The sequence below is a fragment of the Lissotriton vulgaris genome, chromosome 6 (genome assembly GCF_964263255.1).
Source record: "Lissotriton vulgaris chromosome 6, aLisVul1.2, whole genome shotgun sequence".
In the NCBI taxonomy this organism is placed as follows: domain Eukaryota; kingdom Metazoa; phylum Chordata; class Amphibia; order Caudata; family Salamandridae; genus Lissotriton; species Lissotriton vulgaris.
This window is the reverse complement of record NC_141694.1, coordinates 1,070,887,029-1,070,909,084: the sequence shown is the minus strand read 5'-3', so window position 1 is coordinate 1,070,909,084 and position 22,056 is coordinate 1,070,887,029.

The following is a 22,056-nucleotide window of genomic DNA, read 5'->3' as shown; positions in this document are numbered from 1 at the left end:
TTCTGTAACGGAATCTTCAAGAGTTTCTGTCCTGGTGGTGAGAGCACCAAGTTTGCTGTCCAATGACTGACAATAGCATCGAATATCGGCTTGATTTGATGCAGAAGTCTCAAATCCCTTTTTAATGTCTGCGGCCAGGGTTGCAAACATTGCCTGAAAAGAGGCCTGCAGTGTGGAAACCAGATCTGAATTCAAGTCCTGAGTGGCATCATAGGGTAAACTAGAGTCTCCCCTGCCACTGGTAGAAGATGTTGAACCTGCTTCTTGGAGGACTGACTGTAGACTAAGGCCAGATGCTACACTCGGTGGTGCTAGAGGAAATGGGGGTGCCAGTGGCTTGAACAGTACCAGAGAGGGCACAGATTGCTCCAAATTAATGACCGCTTGGTGATCTGCTGGATTCAATTGACCTGCTCCTCCTAGCATAGGGGAGAGCGGTTGGTCCAAGTGGCAGTCCTTATCTTTCTTGCGCTTGTCACTATTATTAATGTTATTATTCGCAATGGTGTTGTCTTCAGTGAATTTGGCAGTGGCGGAAGTACTGATTTCATTTAGACCCTCAACGGCTTCTAAAAAGAGATCAGGAGTGGGGACATTCGTTCCTGCCATTTCCTCTATAGGAAGCCCTTCCACTTGTTTAGCGGCCATCTGTAGTTCTGGTATAATATCCCCTCCCTTCTGGTTCAGTAAGGGAGAGCAAGAATTACTTGCCAAGAGCACCACTTGAGGGACCACTTTAAAGTAGGAACGCAATGAGGGGGTTATTTTTGAGGTGGTAGCAAAATTCTTTGATTTATTTTTTGTAAACTTAGGGGTATAGGAACGCTTTGCCTTTACCTGACCAGTTACATATGTCGACAACTTTATTTTGTCAGTACCATCAGCAATATCAGCAATATCAGCAGCGGTATCAATTTTAGAAATAGAATGAGGAATTATGCCTTCTGTGCCCAAGCCCTCCTTTCCAATGCTAACAGAAGCTGCTACTGCCCTCAAATCGCTAGGATTTAGAGATGTATCTACTCTAGGGGAGGGAAGCTTATTTTTAATTTCAGTTTTGTGAAAGAAAGCCTTATTAGTATCTTTTCTACCAGCAGCTGTACGTTTCCCTCTCATGCGCCCTTTCACCTTCCCCTTCCCTCTGCCTTCCTGGAAGGTCTCCTCAGTGCACACTGGTATGCCCACAGGATTCACAGCGACAGACTCGTCCCCACTACTCCCTTCAGCGCTACTGCTGTTACCGCCGGCTTGTTTCTTGCTCCGATGTCTGCGATGTCTTCGCTGACATCGCTGCTGAGCTAGGGGCCGCTTCTCCAGAATCTCTCCCTCCTCGCGCTGCTCTAACTGCACCTGTACCTGTGCCTTTGATGCTACAGCTGCGCCATACTGCCCCAGTAAAATACCTCGTGTGCGGCGACCTCTCCTGAGCTCCAGGGCGGCCAGCGACCAGATCCACCCACTCGCTGAAGAATGCGGGGGCTCTAGTGCTGGCTGACTTACTGCCGCGACGCACCGTGGTTCCTTCTCTCGCTTGCCGGATGAAACCGAAACTTCAATTGTAAACGCTGCTATCTCCGTGAACACTGCCGTGCACTCTGCTGCTGTGGACGCTGAGTTTGTCTCCTCCCCTAAGCACATGAGAGGGGGAGGTATGGCGGTATGGCGGTATGGCGGAGAGACGCCGTTACCGAGGAAAATACGAACTTGCTTAGGAAATTCTTCTACGAGTAATAAAGTTGGTGAGAGTTGCGATGTGTCGCTGCAGCTTGACGGGAAGGCATATGGGATAAAGCCTGAAAAGTTTCTACCCTCCGGTTAGAGAAACTGCAGGAGTCCGTGGGCGGAGTACTGCCGCGGCTCAGCCGGCTGCTGCCATGTTCCCCCCTCCCTTCCTGAAAATAAGTGAGTTTTATTTAGAGAATACTTCCTACCATTCAAAAAACAAACAACTGTCTGGAATTAGAATCTTCTTTTAAACACAAACTCTGTCTACCAACAAAGTTACATGGAATGTATGGAAACTCCATGCCAAAGTAGAAACAAACAAAATTTACATATACTACATTACTACACATTTCCTCCCTTTATAAAATAAAAAAAATCTTTACAGAACAATATGCAGCTCTTCTGCAAATCTTTTTTAAGTCTATCAATAGCTTCTATAAAACAAAAAGAATCCCTTGCTTTCACACCTTGTGGTGGCAACATAGGTGTAAATTGTTCAAAAATATGTTCTGCATCCATGCCAAATAGATTTAAACGTAGAACTACTATTATTGGAGTAAAAAGAGTCTTCATTAATGGCCAACATATAATTTCTAAAATGTCGAAATCACTTTTCCCATTTCATGCTAGGTTTATTAGAGCTATTAAAAATGGTGGTGGTGGTTTCCACATGCAACACTGGTGTAAGAGAGGTACAATCCACAGAAAATCATGTATGAAGGAGAACATTGTGAGTAACATTTCCCACTATACCAGAATAGTCCTTACCTTCAGGTGTGCCCATCACCATTGACATGCTGATCTTAAGGTCTGCCTGTCATCGCAGATGAAATAATTACAACTTGAATACCATGAATTAAATGCATAAATGCAATGTGTTAAATATCCTCAAAATTGTACTTCGACCCAGTGCTGATCAATATAAATTTACCAAACTGTTAAAGATGGGCCCCACGTCAAAACTTAACTTTCTGAAGATAATGGAACTTGAAAATCCACATCTTCATAAATGCGTTGTTTTCACAGATAATATACCTTGTAACATCAGTTTAAAGGAAAACTATTTCTACGATGGTCACTTTAATGAATTGTCATGTGTTCCACCAGCTTACTTTGTGTTCCAGTGGATATGCGCATGTACATTACCTTGGTTCTCACGAGAGGGCTGTAATGGTTGTAATCACCATGAACAGTGAGACTCACAGCCACCTCCTGGTGAATGCTCTCCTCATAAATCTGAACATGGGCCTTTCTTGTAAGAAACTCAAGTCATTATGACTTGAAGCTAAATTTTCATTCTCCCTGATGATTTCTTTTTTCCTGGTATACTATTCATGGAACGTAGCTGTGGATACTTCTGGGATCCATTGCCCAACTTTTCAACAAAATGGGCTATGGATTTTGTAATGTTGGGGGCCCTGGGCCCTCATGCTAGAGAATGACTGACACAGACACCAACAGCTACATAGTGCAACTGGCCCAGAGCAGGTGCGCTCGGCCCCTTTTATTAAAGCTGTGTCACCTTACCAGTGACATCAGTGGTGGGTGGGTGTTCAGTGTGCTGGCTTACAAAGCACTAGACTGCTGACCATGATTCTGGATCACTACATCCCTCCCAAACTTCGGGGAAAGTTGAAAACGAAGAAAGTCCAACCTATGGGAGAGAAAGGTGTAGTTCGCAAAAACCACACGACAAAGTTCCACCTGTGGGAAATAAAATGTACATACAAAATAACACTGGACTCTATACTTTGAAGTGAGTCTCTTTGGTGCATTGCAGGTTGCAGATGGTGTAGTTGCTGCATCCAGGACTCATGAGTCACTGTGGCATGGTTTGCCGTTGTTTGGCGGGTCCTGTCTTCTGTCTGCGCCGCCTGGATGTTGTTCTTGGTCTTGCCTTTGCTTGGCACCACTGGTGACAGTTGGTAGTTAGATAGAAGGGTGACGTGATCCGAGTGTTGTTTGTCTGCTCGGTTCTCCTCTTCAGTCCTGGTCCTTGGTGATGTCTCTGGGCAGGCTTCAAAGTATTTCTGGGCAGATGAAAGGAGTAGGTGCATACATCCCTCTCACTAGGATGCCCCTCTTCGCCGGTATTCCTCTCTCACAAGATGTCCGGGAGGACCTCTTTGCCAGGCTTCCACTGGACTGGTGTTGTCGGTCATGTTGCTCCACCATAGCCTTCGGGCCGTGAGCGGGGCGCCCCACGATCTTCACCGTTGTGTCCTAGTTCCACCTGAAGGTTACGCGGTTGACTCTTTTCTTGCACGCGAAGCTTCCTTCTCAGTGGGTCTTGCAGACGCACAGTCGTGGATCTGTCTCTCTTGCGGGACTTGCTGCCACCAGAGTCCCTTGAGGCCTTTGCTTCTTGGGCTGCCACGGGTTGATGTGGAGTGGTCAGGTACTCAGCCGGATTTGTGAGCACTCTCGCCATCCAATCTTCCGCTCAACCCCAAAGGTAGATTGTTGTCAAACAGTCCAAACTTGCCCTCTTCTGCGTTTGCCACATTGATGGATGGCTTGTAGGTGGATCTCTTTGGCTTGTGCCGCCGATGTTTCTGCCAGGCCTTGTTCTCCACTGCACTCCGGTGTTCTGGTGCATGTCGCCATCTTCTCCTGATGTTTGTGTGAGTTGGCTGGTCACATCTCTTCTCTTCTTGTTATCTTCTGGTGGCACCGTGGCACTCACTATGAAATGAAATGAAATGAAATTTGATTTGTAGAGCGCATGGCTGCCCGAAAGCGTCCCAGCGCTTGCTTAGGGAACCCGTCCTGGTATTCCCCTGCGAGATAACCCATTACTGGGCATCCCCAAGGTGAAAGCCAGGCATCCCGCTGCGAGGGGCCGTTGTGGAGATAAAGCAAGCTATTGCCCAGAGTTACAGAGTGGGACTCCATGATTGGAATAGGCACCGAGGCGAGAATTGTCAGGTCCGGGGAAATTTTAAGCCCTAGACCCACCGAGGCGGGGAATTGAACCCTGGTCCGGGCCAGACCTCTGCATCAGGGTCTGCCGCTCCAACAACTTGAGCCACACTTCTCCACTCCACTCCACTCCACTCCACCCACTCCACTACCCTTCTTCTCCTCCATTCCTTTCACGACGTGGTCTGTCCCATTTCTTTTCTTCAACCACCCAGGCCATCTCCGTGTGGCGTGCACTCCACATGAATCTCCCTGGTTGCGTCCTACCCTTAGGACACGCCTTCTCTTCTTCCGATGGCCAAACCAGGCATCGCACCTTTCTTCCTGTTGCTCCTTCTTTACTTCGGGTCGGTATCATCAGACCTCTTCTGGGTCCCGTCCATGGACCTCTTCTTGATCTGTTCAGTTAATATGCCTTTGATCTTCTGGCATGTCATCGCAGTCGTGATCTTCTGACTGTCAGCTTCTCCTTTCTTTTTCCGGGTGACCAACTGACTGGTCATCTTCTCCTTTCCTTTCCGGGCGACCAACTGACTGGTCATCTTCTCCTTTTCTTTCCGGGCGACCAACTGACTGGTCATCTCCTTTTTTTTTCCGGGTGACCAACTGACTGGTCATCTTCTCCTTTCCTTTCCGGGCGACCAACTGACTGGTCCTCTTCTTCTTTTCTTTCGGGGTGACCAACTGACTGGTCCTCTTCTCCTTTTCTCTCCGGGTGACCAACTGACTGGTCATCTTCTCCTTTTCTTTCGGGGTGACCAACTGACTGGTCATCTTCTCCTTTTCTTTCGGGCGACCAGACGACGGGTCCGCATCTGGCGGTGACTTTTTGGCAAGTCATCTTCGCTGTGACCTACTGACAGGTCTCCGAGGACGCGATCCCTGCGTTACTCGGTCGTGGTGGCATGGAGTTCCTTCACTCCTTGCGTGGTCCTGCGCAATGCTGTTTGGTTCTGAGGTGTGGAGTTCCTTCACTCCTTGCGCGTTCTGCGCAATGCTGTTCGGTCCTGAGGTGTGGAGTTCCTTCATGCAGTGTTGTTCTGTGGCGTTGGCGTGTCGCTGGGCAGCGTCACTCGGGCGCTCCTGACTTCTGGCGCTCCTGGCGCAGTGCTGCGCTGTCCTGTGTCACTGGGCAGTGACAATGGGTTTGTGAACCCTGTGTCCGTGCTGAAACTGCAGTACCTACTGTTGGTGAGGCAGTGTTCTTGTATGTTCTGGCGCGTTCCTGCACCGTCTCTTGAAGTGTCCCTTGCGCTGCAGTCAATCATTTCGCCATGATCCTGGTGGTTGCAGTCTTCGGCCTGCGTCGCTGCGGGCTTGTCTTGTGCTTGTGCTGTACTAGTGTGAGTGTTGAAAGCAGGGTGGCACTCTTTTGGAGCTGTCCCACCTTGACCTTTTCTCTGGCTGGTCATGTGGTGGTGCCTCCCCTTGCTGGTGGTGGGTTGTCTCCTTATTCACTTGGTGCACCTCATTGTCACTAGGGTAGCTGTCCTGCAGTCCTCACTTGGTGGTGACAATGGTTTGCAGTCTTTCTTGTGGCACGACACAGTCTCTCCTTTTGTATGGTGAGTGTAGTACTGCTAATTGGCCACACGACGGCAGTGTTGCTTTATTCACCTCCGCCTCGGAGACTGCCCACCTTCTGCAGGCTCCGTGCGCTTTTCCTTTTCAGGGAGCCTTCCTTGTGTGCTTCTCGGTGCCGGTGTCGGGCCGTCGGGGAACTGCTGCTGAGGGAGCTGCTAGTGCTGGGCTTCGCTGTGGTGCAAGTTCTCTTTCTTCGTTGCGGTAGGTTTCTGCTTGCTTTGTTGGGGAGGGCTGGCTCCGCTTTGGGCAGTGTTGGAGCTCACGGGAGGGCATATGGGTACTTAGCAGAGGTCTCGGCGCAGGCTCTACTTCTCAGGCGTCATGCCCAGCGGCCAGCCATTCCCCATGTTTGCGGGCGTCGGAGTGGGGCATTCCGACTTCAGTTTAGATCCTGCCGCTGTGATCCGCTGCGCACTAGCTCCGTCCTTGTTCTCCTCCCGCCCTTTACTCATGCTACGCGGGGGTGTGTGAGGAGTGTCAGTGCTGCTCTCCGGTCACTCTGCCTTGCCGCCTCTGTTCCTCTCAATGGTGATGCAGGCGGTCACTGGTGGACCGCTTCTCTTTTTCCCCGGTGAGTTTCCATTAGGGCGGCTGCGCAGGGGGTGTCCAGATTACGCCTTTACTGGCTGCAGGCTGGACGCTGGTTGCTCGTTTCTCTACCCTGCCGCCGCAGTCTTGCACATCACAAGCGGCGCAGGGTGGGGACGGGAGCATTTGGTGCTTTACTGCGGATGGGCTCCGCTGATTTGGCTTGTCGCGGGTGGGCTCCGCTTCATTTATTAGACGCCCGGCAGCTCACCTCACGCTGCGGGCTCACTCTCCCCACCGCCGCAGCAGCTACAGTTACACGCTGCGTGGCGGGCGGGGGTCACTGCAGGCAGGCCGCGGGTGGGCTCCGCGAGCCTTGCTTTAATTACGGACACAGTTAGTGTTTATAGCCGGTGAGCTCCGCTTCGTGTTTTCGGCGGCGCCGGCTGGCAGCCGCCATTATGGCGTTTTGACCGTTGCGGGTGGACTCCGCTTGCGTGCAGGTCACGGGCTCACCTTCAGCCGACGGGCCTCTCTTGATCCGCGGGTGGGCTCCGCTTTGGCCACCACACGGTGGGGCCTCACTGGCGGCCGACGCGGGTGGGCTCCGGTCGGTCCGCAGACTCCCAGGTACTTCGGGCCGCGCCTCCACGTGGCGCTCGGTTGCGGCCGGCACAGGTGGGCTCTGGTCGGTCCGCTGTACTTTCTCCTCACGCCGGGAGGCTCGCGCTGGGCATGGAGGTGCGGGGTGAGCTCCCGGTCACCTCCTCCTGGATGCCTATGCCCGGGGCACTCAACAAAACAACAAGTGGTCCTGAGCATACGAAAATAGGGAAAACCATTTAGATATATATAGATCAAAATGGGACTCTATATAGTTCAGGGTTCCTTGACCAGCCGGCCAAAGAATATTTATTGGTTCAATAAATTTATAATCTCAAAAATACAACAAATAACCCGAGAATTACGGGTTACAATGGGGCACAGTCCTGTGCCATGCAAGGAGGAGAGAGGTGAGAGAGTAGAGGTAAGTGAAGAAAATTTATCAGGCAAACAGTGTGAGCTTGCAGGTCACTGGTATAAGTTATACATTTAGCAGTGTATCCTGGAGTCATTCATACAACCAATAGTATCAAGGAAGTACATGTATGAACTACTCTAAGGTCGACGTTTCGATCCCCAGCTCGGGTATCATGGGATCATCATCAGGACAAGTGAAATAATTTTGCCTGAACACAGTTATATAACACCTGTTTTGAAAAAAATCAGAAAGGGAGAAAGCAAAGAAATATATGTACAGTCATTATTTCATTGAGAGGGGACAAGGGGGACCCATTAGATCGCTCGGGACCATGGGTAGCAAGTATTCAACAAAACAACAAGTGGTCCTGAGCATACGAAAATAGGGAAAACCATTTAGATATATATAGATCACAATGGGACTCTATATAGTTCAGGGTTCCTTGACCAGCCGGCCAAAGAATATTTATTGGTTCAATAAATTTATAATCTCAAAAATACAACAAATAACCCGAGAATTACGGGTTACAATGGGGCACAGTCCTGTGCCATGCAAGGAGGAGAGAGGTGAGAGAGTAGAGGTAAGTGAAGAAAATTTATCAGGCAAACAGTGTGAGCTTGCAGGTCACTGGTATAAGTTATACATTTAGCAGTGTATCCTGGAGTCATTCATACAACCAATAGTATCAAGGAAGTACATGTATGAACTACTCTAAGGTCGACGTTTCGATCCCCAGCTCGGGTATCATGGGATCATCATCAGGACAAGTGAAATAATTTTGCCTGAACACAGTTATATAACACACCTGTTTTGAAAAAAATCAGAAAGCCCGGGGCACGGCACACGCCCCTCGGGCCTCTCGGCGGCCGGCGCTGCTTCCCCAGAGGGTTGCCCTGCACATGGGCACTTCGCTTCTTCTTTCCGGGGATTTTCAGCTGCGGCACGCGTGGTATTTCGTTACCGCCTCGTCGCCAATGTAATGTTGGGGGCCCTGGGCCCTCATGCTAGAGAATGACTGACACAGACACCAACAGCTACATAGTGCAACTGGCCCAGAGCACGTGCGCTCAGCCCCTTTTTTTAAAGCTGTGTCACCTGACCAGTGACATCAGTGGTGGGTGGGTGTTCAGTGTGCTGGCTTACAAAGCACTAGACTGCTGACCGTGATTCTGGATCACTACAGATTTCATATCATAAGTGAAGCTTTATTTAGAGCATCCATGCAACATTCAAGAAACAAACAAATGCCTGGAATAAGAATCTTCTATTAAACGCACAGTCTATCTACCAAGAAAGTTGCATGAAATGTATTGAAACTCCATTCCAAAATAGAAATAAACAAAACGTACATCAACTACATAACTACATTAGGCTGTCAAACAGGCATGTTAGATAGTTCTGAGAGCCATCCACTTAGATGACGCGACAGCTCTTGACAACCAGTGTATGTGTGCAAACCCCTCTTACTGCCAGCAAGGGAACTGCCCATCTACTCCAGTAAGGTGTGACTCTTCTCTGTTCCTGAAGTGTCAAGTAAGGCCACTGGTTTAACTGGTGGGTGGAAGGCATAACCTCCTGAATCTAATATTTTCTGCCACACAGTGAAGCAATATGAGTTAAGTGAAGGACAAGCCCAAAACACATGGTGCAGATCAACACCCCTAGCACAAGTTATGGTACACAACCCACCCTGCAAAGTTTGTCTGGGGTCTAGTAACAATTAAGAAGAATTTTGACTTCCTGCATATAAGCCCAGCTTCTCTGAAGCAGCAAAGTGCAAACGTCTGAGACTTTGCACGATAGCTGGGATTGGTTGTATATTTCTTAGAAATTTCTGTCCATTTGGAACACAGTTTTGAGATCAGGATGTTGTACAGCTCTAACACAGCTCCTCTAGTCTGGCAAGAATAGAGTTTCAACAGGGACACAATGTAGGGGTTGCAGGGCTAATAATTGCTGTATTCACATTACTATTTACAAAAACTGCATGATCATGTGCAACCGTTGTTATTTATCAACTCTAATGTATATCTTTTTTATGCATATAGCTTTTAGAAGTTTCAGTAGGTGGTTGTTTATGCCTGGCATTCTTCACTCTTTATTAAAATATTGCAGACTTGAGTTTCCAAACAAAGCAATTTGAGCCGCCGTCAGGGATCAAATGTTATATTTGACTAAATAATCAAGTGTAAAGCCAAAAAGCAAAGCAGAGCTGAAACAAACAACATTGCAAAGTCAATAGGTCTCGCCTATAAGACTTTTTGGCATTGCCATTGTTTTTTAACCATGCTGTACAGTATATTGTAGACTGTGCAGCATGGCTAAAAAATACCAGTCATGATGATGCGCTCACAATGTCATTTTGTAGTTACTGTGATGTTGGTGATAAGGACCCCCCAACACGCATCAAAACTATGACACAGACTCTTCAGTCTTGTAGTGGCCAGAGGACTAACCATGCCCGGAGCCTCTGTCTCTTATTTCCTATGTTCCTGGCGTACGCCAGCAACTCCCACTAGGTTACGCACATGGGAGTTGGTGGTACCCACTCCCTGTGCGATCCGAGACAATGGAGTGGTCAATGACTCAGCAACATTACATTCGTCCTTTACCAGGAGATGTCAAACATGGCCTACAGGTAGAACTACAAATACTAAACAAAACATCAAGTTCAAACTGTAGTATATAACACCCATAACATACTCTTACTTGATCTTGGTGTACGTCAGTACCTGGTTGCCTCTGCATGCTTGCTGATCACCATCTGGCCAGTTGTACACAAAGTCTTTATAGTTCTGAAATGGCTTAGGGTGTGATTGCAGCCAATAGCATCCCTGATCACCCCTTACAGAGGATCTTATCGAGGACTCCCCTTGTTTCACAGAATCCATTGTTCCTGGACTTCCGCAGCTGGTAGCTGAGGGCATTTACTATGAGCCTTGGGGGGTACTGAGTGGGGGTGCTGTGGATAGGTCTTCCGAGAATGCTCCTGGATCAACCTCTTGGTCACACTCGCTGTCTGTATCTTCTAGCTGGACGGCCACTGAGAACCTGTTGGTGGTCTCCTTTGGGATATTTTTTAATTGGGAAACGTTCTGTGTCACACGCTCTTGGCCTCTCTTTGCTGTCACCATTGTGCCTTTGGTTTCAACAACTACCCACAAACCCATTTAAAACGGCAGTCTGAGTTTTCCTCCTTGATGGGGGTCTTGCACTAGCATTCTTTCGCCCACCAGGATGGGGCTTTCTTGAGCGTGTCGTCTGCGGGAGGCATCTTCATTGTTATGGGCCCTCCTGGCATCTGACTGATTTGGAGGACTTGGTGCTTCTTCCAACACGGGGTGGTGTGGAGTGGTATCAGACACTGACTGGCCAAAGCATAGCTTGCTTGGGGATATGCCTGTAGTGCAGTGGGGTGTAAGCCGGTACTCTCTTAAGAAGTGGTACAACGCTTGTTACCTGTTGCGACTTTCAGTCATTGCACTTTGGATCGCTTTAGTGAGGGTTCTCAGCAGGTGCTCTACTTCTCCATTGGCTTGCGGCCATTGTAGGGTTATCCGGCGGTGGTGCTTGATGTTGTGGGATGCTAAGTAGTCCGTCAGCTCGGAGCTGTTGAACGGAAGCCCGTTGTCAGTGCAAATTTCTCCGAACAGCCCATGGGTTGCCATGAGCTTCCCTAGCTTCGGGATCAACTCTGCTGCGGACGTTGTTGTTACTATTTCCACCTCCAGGTAGCACAAGTAGTTGTCCACAATGACCAGCATGTGTCTTCCTTCAGGGAGGATGCCAAAATCGGTGGTCACTATCTGCCATGGGACACTGGGGCCTGCCTCAGTGATAATTGGCACCGGCCGGTCTGGTGGGCCTGTGGCAAGGCAGACGGGGCAGTTCCGCACAACCGCTTTTACCTTCTGGTCCAGACCCGGTAACCAGACTTTGACCCTGAGCCGGTTTTTGTATTTAACGATTCCTTGGTGGGTTCCATGCGCTAGGAGTGCAGCCTTCTGTGCAAGGTCTTCGGGCAATACGAGTCGCTGGCCACTGTGGAGACATCCATCGTTGGTCACCCACAGCTCCTGGCGGACTTGATACAGGGCTTTCAGAATTGACTTGGCCGTTTCTGTGCGGAGAGATGTTTTTTTTTACAGCGTTTGCCAATATCCAGTGGTGACAGCTTTGATGGTGATCTGAAGGCAGTCATCACCCTGAGTTGCTGCGAGAACGTCTTCCAGGGATATCGGAAGGGCTCTGGATCCATCCACGACCATTCACACATAGTCTTCCATTGCGGCTGCTTCCGCGGCTTCTGGACGGGTGGCCAGCCAGGCTTGCATGGATAGGAAGTTGGTAGAGTTTTGGGTACCGGGTCGGTATTCCACGGTGAATTGGAACTCTTGCAGTTGCAGGATCCATTTCTTGATCCAACGGGGGGGTCATGATAAAGAACCTTGAACTAGGGGACGTAGTGGCTTGTGGTCCATAATGACAGCAAATGGTGGCCATATACGTAGCTGTAGAAATGTCACCAGCCCCATAGTATCGCAATCACCTCATGCTCTATTTATGAGTATTGCTGCTCTGTTGGCGTGAGAGTGCAGTTGGCGAATACTTACGGAGGTCATTCTACATATTCCTGTCATTGGGCCAGAACGGCACCTAGGCCGGTAGAGATGGCATCACCACAAGTTGTGATTCTCTCCAGGGGTCAAAGTGCACCAGAGTGGTGTCTGTAGAGAGAGAAGCCTTGGTTTGCGGGGACAAATCTTCTTGTTCGGGCCCCCACACAAACAGGCTGGTTGCCTTGGTCAGGTCCCTGGGTGGACCGGTGAGGTCAGTCAGGTTCTTTATGAAGCGTCTACAATAGGTTACCATGCCCAAGAAGCTGCAGACTCCAGACACTGATGATGGGGCGGGGGCTTCTTGGATATCCTTCACTTTGTCGGTATCAGGATCGATGCTTTTGTCAGAAAACCGATATCCAAAGAAACTGATGTCTGTTCTTTTATTTTATTTATTTATTTATTTATTTATTTATTTTTTCTCCCCTTTTTTTAAATTTATTTTATTTAAACACCTTCCCAACACCTATTTACTCAATACTATAGGACTCATATTTCTTCTACGTGTCTAGATGCAGATTATCAGCCTTCTACCGAGTTTTTAACCTAGGCTAAATTAACTTTTTTTTTTTTTTAAAGCCAATTGTGGGTTTGTCGAGAAACTGGAAGGCAGTGAGGCAACTTACAAAAACAAATGAAGAAAAAGGGACCCAAAACTACTTAGCAGATTCTGACCCCCTGCCCATACTCAGCAGGAAGTCATCAGCAGCCTGTACTGATCTTATGTTATGCATAGTGTTCTTGTACATAACTCTTAATGCCGCTGGAAAGACTAACTGAGCAACGACCCCTTGGCTACTGAAAGCGTCCAACCTTTTTCCAAGCTCCCATTGCCTATCAAGCGTGACTCTCGAAAGGTCAGATCTGATCTGGAAGTTGAATCCCTTAGCGTTTACCACCTTCTGTTTCAGCGCGGTATTCAGAATAGTTTCTTTTAGGGAGTATGTGAGAAAATTAACCAAAATTTTCCTAGGTTTTGTTCTCTGGGAGTTCCTCCGAAATGGCTCTCTGTGAACGCGCTGAATATCCGAAGCTATTTCTTGTTCCGACATATCTAGCCGTAGCGCCTCTTTCAAGAGAGATGTCCGGACCCTCCTTATCCTCTGGTATATTCAAAATTCGGAGATTATTCCTGCGGGCATGATTTTCCAAAGTCTCCATCCTTTCGGACAAGCTCTGATTCTCTTGTCTAAGGTTCCTTAGTTCTGCTTTTGTGGCACTTAAATTAATATTAACTTCTGTAACGGAATCTTCAAGAGTTTCTGTCCTGGTGGTGAGAGCACCAAGTTTGCTGTCCAATGACTGACAATAGCATCGAATATCGGCTTGATTTGATGCAGAAGTCTCAAATCCCTTTTTAATGTCTGCGGCCAGGGTTGCAAACATTGCCTGAAAAGAGGCCTGCAGTGTGGAAACCAGATCTGAATTCAAGTCCTGAGTGGCATCATAGGGTAAACTAGAGTCTCCCCTGCCACTGGTAGAAGATGTTGAACCTGCTTCTTGGAGGACTGACTGTAGACTAAGGCCAGATGCTACACTCGGTGGTGCTAGAGGAAATGGGGGTGCCAGTGGCTTGAACAGTACCAGAGAGGGCACAGATTGCTCCAAATTAATGACCGCTTGGTGATCTGCTGGATTCAATTGACCTGCTCCTCCTAGCATAGGGGAGAGCGGTTGGTCCAAGTGGCAGTCCTTATCTTTCTTGCGCTTGTCACTATTATTAATGTTATTATTCGCAATGGTGTTGTCTTCAGTGAATTTGGCAGTGGCGGAAGTACTGATTTCATTTAGACCCTCAACGGCTTCTAAAAAGAGATCAGGAGTGGGGACATTCGTTCCTGCCATTTCCTCTATAGGAAGCCCTTCCACTTGTTTAGCGGCCATCTGTAGTTCTGGTATAATATCCCCTCCCTTCTGGTTCAGTAAGGGAGAGCAAGAATTACTTGCCAAGAGCACCACTTGAGGGACCACTTTAAAGTAGGAACGCAATGAGGGGGTTATTTTTGAGGTGGTAGCAAAATTCTTTGATTTATTTTTTGTAAACTTAGGGGTATAGGAACGCTTTGCCTTTACCTGACCAGTTACATATGTCGACAACTTTATTTTGTCAGTACCATCAGCAATATCAGCAATATCAGCAGCGGTATCAATTTTAGAAATAGAATGAGGAATTATGCCTTCTGTGCCCAAGCCCTCCTTTCCAATGCTAACAGAAGCTGCTACTGCCCTCAAATCGCTAGGATTTAGAGATGTATCTACTCTAGGGGAGGGAAGCTTATTTTTAATTTCAGTTTTGTGAAAGAAAGCCTTATTAGTATCTTTTCTACCAGCAGCTGTACGTTTCCCTCTCATGCGCCCTTTCACCTTCCCCTTCCCTCTGCCTTCCTGGAAGGTCTCCTCAGTGCACACTGGTATGCCCACAGGATTCACAGCGACAGACTCGTCCCCACTACTCCCTTCAGCGCTACTGCTGTTACCGCCGGCTTGTTTCTTGCTCCGATGTCTGCGATGTCTTCGCTGACATCGCTGCTGAGCTAGGGGCCGCTTCTCCAGAATCTCTCCCTCCTCGCGCTGCTCTAACTGCACCTGTACCTGTGCCTTTGATGCTACAGCTGCGCCATACTGCCCCAGTAAAATACCTCGTGTGCGGCGACCTCTCCTGAGCTCCAGGGCGGCCAGCGACCAGATCCACCCACTCGCTGAAGAATGCGGGGGCTCTAGTGCTGGCTGACTTACTGCCGCGACGCACCGTGGTTCCTTCTCTCGCTTGCCGGATGAAACCGAAACTTCAATTGTAAACGCTGCTATCTCCGTGAACACTGCCGTGCACTCTGCTGCTGTGGACGCTGAGTTTGTCTCCTCCCCTAAGCACATGAGAGGGGGAGGTATGGCGGTATGGCGGTATGGCGGAGAGACGCCGTTACCGAGGAAAATACGAACTTGCTTAGGAAATTCTTCTACGAGTAATAAAGTTGGTGAGAGTTGCGATGTGTCGCTGCAGCTTGACGGGAAGGCATATGGGATAAAGCCTGAAAAGTTTCTACCCTCCGGTTAGAGAAACTGCAGGAGTCCGTGGGCGGAGTACTGCCGCGGCTCAGCCGGCTGCTGCCATGTTCCCCCCTCCCTTCCTGAAAATAAGTGAGTTTTATTTAGAGAATACTTCCTACCATTCAAAAAACAAACAACTGTCTGGAATTAGAATCTTCTTTTAAACACAAACTCTGTCTACCAACAAAGTTACATGGAATGTATGGAAACTCCATGCCAAAGTAGAAACAAACAAAATTTACATATACTACATTACTACACATTTCCTCCCTTTATAAAATAAAAAAAATCTTTACAGAACAATATGCAGCTCTTCTGCAAATCTTTTTTAAGTCTATCAATAGCTTCTATAAAACAAAAAGAATCCCTTGCTTTCACACCTTGTGGTGGCAACATAGGTGTAAATTGTTCAAAAATATGTTCTGCATCCATGCCAAATAGATTTAAACGTAGAACTACTATTATTGGAGTAAAAAGAGTCTTCATTAATGGCCAACATATAATTTCTAAAATGTCGAAATCACTTTTCCCATTTCATGCTAGGTTTATTAGAGCTATTAAAAATGGTGGTGGTGGTTTCCACATGCAACACTGGTGTAAGAGAGGTACAATCCACAGAAAATCATGTATGAAGGAGAACATTGTGAGTAACATTTCCCACTATACCAGAATAGTCCTTACCTTCAGGTGTGCCCATCACCATTGACATGCTGATCTTAAGGTCTGCCTGTCATCGCAGATGAAATAATTACAACTTGAATACCATGAATTAAATGCATAAATGCAATGTGTTAAATATCCTCAAAATTGTACTTCGACCCAGTGCTGATCAATATAAATTTACCAAACTGTTAAAGATGGGCCCCACGTCAAAACTTAACTTTCTGAAGATAATGGAACTTGAAAATCCACATCTTCATAAATGCGTTGTTTTCACAGATAATATACCTTGTAACATCAGTTTAAAGGAAAACTATTTCTACGATGGTCACTTTAATGAATTGTCATGTGTTCCACCAGCTTACTTTGTGTTCCAGTGGATATGCGCATGTACATTACCTTGGTTCTCACGAGAGGGCTGTAATGGTTGTAATCACCATGAACAGTGAGACTCACAGCCACCTCCTGGTGAATGCTCTCCTCATAAATCTGAACATGGGCCTTTCTTGTAAGAAACTCAAGTCATTATGACTTGAAGCTAAATTTTCATTCTCCCTGATGATTTCTTTTTTCCTGGTATACTATTCATGGAACGTAGCTGTGGATACTTCTGGGATCCATTGCCCAACTTTTCAACAAAATGGGCTATGGATTTTGTAATGTTGGGGGCCCTGGGCCCTCATGCTAGAGAATGACTGACACAGACACCAACAGCTACATAGTGCAACTGGCCCAGAGCAGGTGCGCTCGGCCCCTTTTATTAAAGCTGTGTCACCTTACCAGTGACATCAGTGGTGGGTGGGTGTTCAGTGTGCTGGCTTACAAAGCACTAGACTGCTGACCATGATTCTGGATCACTACATCCCTCCCAAACTTCGGGGAAAGTTGAAAACGAAGAAAGTCCAACCTATGGGAGAGAAAGGTGTAGTTCGCAAAAACCACACGACAAAGTTCCACCTGTGGGAAATAAAATGTACATACAAAATAACACTGGACTCTATACTTTGAAGTGAGTCTCTTTGGTGCATTGCAGGTTGCAGATGGTGTAGTTGCTGCATCCAGGACTCATGAGTCACTGTGGCATGGTTTGCCGTTGTTTGGCGGGTCCTGTCTTCTGTCTGCGCCGCCTGGATGTTGTTCTTGGTCTTGCCTTTGCTTGGCACCACTGGTGACAGTTGGTAGTTAGATAGAAGGGTGACGTGATCCGAGTGTTGTTTGTCTGCTCGGTTCTCCTCTTCAGTCCTGGTCCTTGGTGATGTCTCTGGGCAGGCTTCAAAGTATTTCTGGGCAGATGAAAGGAGTAGGTGCATACATCCCTCTCACTAGGATGCCCCTCTTCGCCGGTATTCCTCTCTCACAAGATGTCCGGGAGGACCTCTTTGCCAGGCTTCCACTGGACTGGTGTTGTCGGTCATGTTGCTCCACCATAGCCTTCGGGCCGTGAGCGGGGCGCCCCACGATCTTCACCGTTGTGTCCTAGTTCCACCTGAAGGTTACGCGGTTGACTCTTTTCTTGCACGCGAAGCTTCCTTCTCAGTGGGTCTTGCAGACGCACAGTCGTGGATCTGTCTCTCTTGCGGGACTTGCTGCCACCAGAGTCCCTTGAGGCCTTTGCTTCTTGGGCTGCCACGGGTTGATGTGGAGTGGTCAGGTACTCAGCCGGATTTGTGAGCACTCTCGCCATCCAATCTTCCGCTCAACCCCAAAGGTAGATTGTTGTCAAACAGTCCAAACTTGCCCTCTTCTGCGTTTGCCACATTGATGGATGGCTTGTAGGTGGATCTCTTTGGCTTGTGCCGCCGATGTTTCTGCCAGGCCTTGTTCTCCACTGCACTCCGGTGTTCTGGTGCATGTCGCCATCTTCTCCTGATGTTTGTGTGAGTTGGCTGGTCACATCTCTTCTCTTCTTGTTATCTTCTGGTGGCACCGTGGCACTCACTATGAAATGAAATGAAATGAAATTTGATTTGTAGAGCGCATGGCTGCCCGAAAGCGTCCCAGCGCTTGCTTAGGGAACCCGTCCTGGTATTCCCCTGCGAGATAACCCATTACTGGGCATCCCCAAGGTGAAAGCCAGGCATCCCGCTGCGAGGGGCCGTTGTGGAGATAAAGCAAGCTATTGCCCAGAGTTACAGAGTGGGACTCCATGATTGGAATAGGCACCGAGGCGAGAATTGTCAGGTCCGGGGAAATTTTAAGCCCTAGACCCACCGAGGCGGGGAATTGAACCCTGGTCCGGGCCAGACCTCTGCATCAGGGTCTGCCGCTCCAACAACTTGAGCCACACTTCTCCACTCCACTCCACTCCACTCCACCCACTCCACTACCCTTCTTCTCCTCCATTCCTTTCACGACGTGGTCTGTCCCATTTCTTTTCTTCAACCACCCAGGCCATCTCCGTGTGGCGTGCACTCCACATGAATCTCCCTGGTTGCGTCCTACCCTTAGGACACGCCTTCTCTTCTTCCAATGGCCAAACCAGGCATCGCACCTTTCTTCCTGTTGCTCCTTCTTTACTTCGGGTCGGTATCATCAGACCTCTTCTGGGTCCCGTCCATGGACCTCTTCTTGATCTGTTCAGTTAATATGCCTTTGATCTTCTGGCATGTCATCGCAGTCGTGATCTTCTGACTGTCAGCTTCTCCTTTCTTTTTCCGGGTGACCAACTGACTGGTCATCTTCTCCTTTCCTTTCCGGGCGACCAACTGACTGGTCATCTTCTCCTTTTCTTTCCGGGCGACCAACTGACTGGTCATCTCCTTTTTTTTTCCGGGTGACCAACTGACTGGTCATCTTCTCCTTTCCTTTCCGGGCGACCAACTGACTGGTCCTCTTCTTCTTTTCTTTCGGGGTGACCAACTGACTGGTCCTCTTCTCCTTTTCTCTCCGGGTGACCAACTGACTGGTCATCTTCTCCTTTTCTTTCGGGGTGACCAACTGACTGGTCATCTTCTCCTTTTCTTTCGGGCGACCAGACGACGGGTCCGCATCTGGCGGTGACTTTTTGGCAAGTCATCTTCGCTGTGACCTACTGACAGGTCTCCGAGGACGCGATCCCTGCGTTACTCGGTCGTGGTGGCATGGAGTTCCTTCACTCCTTGCGTGGTCCTGCGCAATGCTGTTTGGTTCTGAGGTGTGGAGTTCCTTCACTCCTTGCGCGTTCTGCGCAATGCTGTTCGGTCCTGAGGTGTGGAGTTCCTTCATGCAGTGTTGTTCTGTGGCGTTGGCGTGTCGCTGGGCAGCGTCACTCGGGCGCTCCTGACTTCTGGCGCTCCTGGCGCAGTGCTGCGCTGTCCTGTGTCACTGGGCAGTGACAATGGGTTTGTGAACCCTGTGTCCGTGCTGAAACTGCAGTACCTACTGTTGGTGAGGCAGTGTTCTTGTATGTTCTGGCGCGTTCCTGCACCGTCTCTTGAAGTGTCCCTTGCGCTGCAGTCAATCATTTCGCCATGATCCTGGTGGTTGCAGTCTTCGGCCTGCGTCGCTGCGGGCTTGTCTTGTGCTTGTGCTGTACTAGTGTGAGTGTTGAAAGCAGGGTGGCACTCTTTTGGAGCTGTCCCACCTTGACCTTTTCTCTGGCTGGTCATGTGGTGGTGCCTCCCCTTGCTGGTGGTGGGTTGTCTCCTTATTCACTTGGTGCACCTCATTGTCACTAGGGTAGCTGTCCTGCAGTCCTCACTTGGTGGTGACAATGGTTTGCAGTCTTTCTTGTGGCACGACACAGTCTCTCCTTTTGTATGGTGAGTGTAGTACTGCTAATTGGCCACACGACGGCAGTGTTGCTTTATTCACCTCCGCCTCGGAGACTGCCCACCTTCTGCAGGCTCCGTGCGCTTTTCCTTTTCAGGGAGCCTTCCTTGTGTGCTTCTCGGTGCCGGTGTCGGGCCGTCGGGGAACTGCTGCTGAGGGAGCTGCTAGTGCTGGGCTTCGCTGTGGTGCAAGTTCTCTTTCTTCGTTGCGGTAGGTTTCTGCTTGCTTTGTTGGGGAGGGCTGGCTCCGCTTTGGGCAGTGTTGGAGCTCACGGGAGGGCATATGGGTACTTAGCAGAGGTCTCGGCGCAGGCTCTACTTCTCAGGCGTCATGCCCAGCGGCCAGCCATTCCCCATGTTTGCGGGCGTCGGAGTGGGGCATTCCGACTTCAGTTTAGATCCTGCCGCTGTGATCCGCTGCGCACTAGCTCCGTCCTTGTTCTCCTCCCGCCCTTTACTCATGCTACGCGGGGGTGTGTGAGGAGTGTCAGTGCTGCTCTCCGGTCACTCTGCCTTGCCGCCTCTGTTCCTCTCAATGGTGATGCAGGCGGTCACTGGTGGACCGCTTCTCTTTTTCCCCGGTGAGTTTCCATTAGGGCGGCTGCGCAGGGGGTGTCCAGATTACGCCTTTACTGGCTGCAGGCTGGACGCTGGTTGCTCGTTTCTCTACCCTGCCGCCGCAGTCTTGCACATCACAAGCGGCGCAGGGTGGGGACGGGAGCATTTGGTGCTTTACTGCGGATGGGCTCCGCTGATTTGGCTTGTCGCGGGTGGGCTCCGCTTCATTTATTAGACGCCCGGCAGCTCACCTCACGCTGCGGGCTCACTCTCCCCACCGCCGCAGCAGCTACAGTTACACGCTGCGTGGCGGGCGGGGGTCACTGCAGGCAGGCCGCGGGTGGGCTCCGCGAGCCTTGCTTTAATTACGGACACAGTTAGTGTTTATAGCCGGTGAGCTCCGCTTCGTGTTTTCGGCGGCGCCGGCTGGCAGCCGCCATTATGGCGTTTTGACCGTTGCGGGTGGACTCCGCTTGCGTGCAGGTCACGGGCTCACCTTCAGCCGACGGGCCTCTCTTGATCCGCGGGTGGGCTCCGCTTTGGCCACCACACGGTGGGGCCTCACTGGCGGCCGACGCGGGTGGGCTCCGGTCGGTCCGCAGACTCCCAGGTACTTCGGGCCGCGCCTCCACGTGGCGCTCGGTTGCGGCCGGCACAGGTGGGCTCTGGTCGGTCCGCTGTACTTTCTCCTCACGCCGGGAGGCTCGCGCTGGGCATGGAGGTGCGGGGTGAGCTCCCGGTCACCTCCTCCTGGATGCCTATGCCCGGGGCACTCAACAAAACAACAAGTGGTCCTGAGCATACGAAAATAGGGAAAACCATTTAGATATATATAGATCAAAATGGGACTCTATATAGTTCAGGGTTCCTTGACCAGCCGGCCAAAGAATATTTATTGGTTCAATAAATTTATAATCTCAAAAATACAACAAATAACCCGAGAATTACGGGTTACAATGGGGCACAGTCCTGTGCCATGCAAGGAGGAGAGAGGTGAGAGAGTAGAGGTAAGTGAAGAAAATTTATCAGGCAAACAGTGTGAGCTTGCAGGTCACTGGTATAAGTTATACATTTAGCAGTGTATCCTGGAGTCATTCATACAACCAATAGTATCAAGGAAGTACATGTATGAACTACTCTAAGGTCGACGTTTCGATCCCCAGCTCGGGTATCATGGGATCATCATCAGGACAAGTGAAATAATTTTGCCTGAACACAGTTATATAACACCTGTTTTGAAAAAAATCAGAAAGGGAGAAAGCAAAGAAATATATGTACAGTCATTATTTCATTGAGAGGGGACAAGGGGGACCCATTAGATCGCTCGGGACCATGGGTAGCAAGTATTCAACAAAACAACAAGTGGTCCTGAGCATACGAAAATAGGGAAAACCATTTAGATATATATAGATCACAATGGGACTCTATATAGTTCAGGGTTCCTTGACCAGCCGGCCAAAGAATATTTATTGGTTCAATAAATTTATAATCTCAAAAATACAACAAATAACCCGAGAATTACGGGTTACAATGGGGCACAGTCCTGTGCCATGCAAGGAGGAGAGAGGTGAGAGAGTAGAGGTAAGTGAAGAAAATTTATCAGGCAAACAGTGTGAGCTTGCAGGTCACTGGTATAAGTTAT